The sequence below is a fragment of the Oncorhynchus nerka genome, linkage group LG22 (assembly GCF_034236695.1).
Source record: "Oncorhynchus nerka isolate Pitt River linkage group LG22, Oner_Uvic_2.0, whole genome shotgun sequence".
In the NCBI taxonomy this organism is placed as follows: Eukaryota; Metazoa; Chordata; class Actinopteri; order Salmoniformes; family Salmonidae; genus Oncorhynchus; species Oncorhynchus nerka.
This window is the reverse complement of record NC_088417.1, coordinates 55,499,714-55,502,670: the sequence shown is the minus strand read 5'-3', so window position 1 is coordinate 55,502,670 and position 2,957 is coordinate 55,499,714.

The following is a 2,957-nucleotide window of genomic DNA, read 5'->3' as shown; positions in this document are numbered from 1 at the left end:
TCCGCATCCTATGACTCGTCCCCATTCCTCCCGGCTGGCTCGGCCCTCTTGTCCTGCTCCGTGGCTGAGTGACTCATTGCGAGCTTACAGAACAGGGCTGCGGACAGCTGAGTGAAAACTAAACATCCGGAGGACCTAACATCCTTTCACTCCCTCCTCTCTACCTTCTCTTTCTCTGTATCTGCTGCTAAAGACACTTTCTACCACTCTAAATTTCAAGCGTCTACCTCTAACCCTAGGAAACTATTTTCCAACTTCTCATCCCTCCTTAATCCTCCACCTCCTCCCTCTCTGTGGACGACTTTGTCAACCACTTTGAAAAAAAGGTTGACGACATCCGCTACTCATTCACTCAGCCTTTCCAAGTTCTCTCATGTCACCCCGCTCCTCCGCCCACTCCGATCGAAGCCCGCATCCACTACAAGACCATGGTGCTTACCTACGGAACAGCAAGAGGAACTGCCCCTCCCTACATTCAGGCTATGCTCAAACCCTACACCCCAACCCGAGCACTCTATTCTGACACAGGATCTGAATTATCAGATCTTCAACCAAAACCAAATATTAGATAAAGGAAACCTGAGTTAACAATTTTTATTTATTTTATTTATTAAATTTAACAAAGTTTTGCAACACCCAAATCCCCTGTGTGAAAAATATATTTCTCAATAACTGGTTGTGCCACCTTCAGCTGCAATGACTCCAACCAAACACTTCCTGTAGTTGTTGATCAGTCCACCTTTAGCTATAAATGACTCCAACCAAACGCTTCCTGTAGTTGTTGATCAGTCCACCTTTAGCTATAATGACTCCAACCAAACGCTTCCTGTAGTTGTTGATCAGTCCACCTTTAGCTATAATGACTCCAACCAAACGCTTCCTGTAGTTGTTGATCAGTCCACCTTTAGCTATAATGACTCCAACCAAACACTTCCTGTAGTGTTGATCAGTCCACCTTCAGCTGCAATGACTCCAACCAAACACTTGCTGTAGTTGTTGATCAGTCCACCTTTAGCTATAATGACTCCAACCAAACACTTCCTGTAGTTGTTGATCAGTCTCCCACGTCGCTGTGGAGGAAATGTGGTCCTGTCTTCCATGCAGAACTGCTGTAACTCAGCGACATTTGTGGGTTTAAGCATGCACTGCCCGTTTCAAGTACTCGCACAATATCTCAATTGGGATTAGGTTTGGACTTTGACTAGGCCGTTCCAAAACGTATTGCTTCTTGGCCATTTTCATTTATACTTGACTGTGTGTTTTGTATCATTATCTAGCTGCATGACCCAGCTGTGCTTCAGCTTACAGACAGATGGCCTGACATTCTCCTTTATAACTCTCTGATACGGAGCAGCATTCATGGTTCCTTCTATTAAGGCAAGTTGTCCAGGTCCTGAGGTAACAAAGCATCCCCAAACGATCACACTGCCATCCCCATGCTTGACCACTGTTATGTTCTTACTGTGGAATCCAGTTTTTGGTTTTCGCCAGGCATAATGGAACACATGTTGTCCAAAAAGTTGATTCAAGTTTGCCAAAAAGCAAATGGATGATCATCAAGACTCTTGGAAGAATGTTTTATGGACAGATGATTCAAAAGTAACTTTTGGATGACATTACCCAAATCCACTATGCCTGGTGAAACCAAACACTGAATTCCACACTAAGAACATCACACCAACGGTCAAGCACGGTGGGTCGAAAAATGTATGGATGTGAATAAGGCATTTTGATAGAGGAAATTATGGTTGAAATGACTAATTATGTATACATTCCAATCAGAACTTACTAGTCCAAATGCTATAATGTACTGTACATGTGAATTTTCTCTCTTGCTCCCTTTCCCAATTGTATATAATGTAGTCAGGAGTTTAGTAACAATGAAGGTCTGTTCCTTAGTTCATTCAGTTGTACAAATCTCCAGGTGGTGGGAACGGGCCATCTCCAGATTGTCTAGAATGTTGATTTATACTGACTGGCCTTGACTTCGTGCTGATAACGCGAAGGCTCAAGAGCTAGAGGGCCCCTCTACTTGTAAATAGAACGTTTGGAAAACGCTGACGTCATTTTCAGTTTATAACCTGTGGAAATATGTGTATGCGGTTAGTACTCTCTTGTAATAAACGCTGTTACCTTTGGCTGTTAAGACTGGTCTCAATCTACTTCATGCATAATTAATGAACTTACAATTCATTAATGACTTAGAATGAGTGAGAATCTGGTTTTGGCTATAAAACACATAGGAATTTAATATTCCTCTATCACATTTCCATTTCAAATGTATACGGGTAATTCCACTGTAAATTCTTTATTTTTCTGAGCTACTTATGTCTCTCAGATATAGGAGACAGACTTCATACTTCCTTTAATGTGTTTTGGACTGTTTTGCCATGTATGAATGTTATTCAGTGAGTTTCTATATTGATAATAAGGCCAAATTCAATGTTTAGTAATAATAAATAAGTGATACCTACGGGGGTTCTAAAATTCAAAATGAAATAGCTAAATGATCCATGGTATAATGATCCATTTTAAAACAACCCCCCCCCGCAAAAAAAAAACAACCTAAAGAGGTGTGTAGACTTTCACTAGGTACTGTATGTTGGCACAATCGGAAAATTAGGTTTACATTTAAATCAAGCTAAATAACAACGTCCGGATTGAATCTAGCCCTTAGTAATGAACTGTAGAGGTTCTTAAATATTGTTCCTTCCTTACTAGTAAGTCTGTCCCTGGAAGAGAACCACCACAGCTTTATACTGTGAAACCATGACATTATCAACCCAATGGATTTAAGTTATTTTCAACACCCAACGTTACGTGTTGAGACAGCATAAACATTGAATAGCTGTTGCCAATTAAACATTTTGCTCGTTGACAAGATTTTCAGTTACATATTTTCAGTGAAATATTAATTCAAGAGTGAGATGTCATAGGAAGAGACACAGAAAACTCAC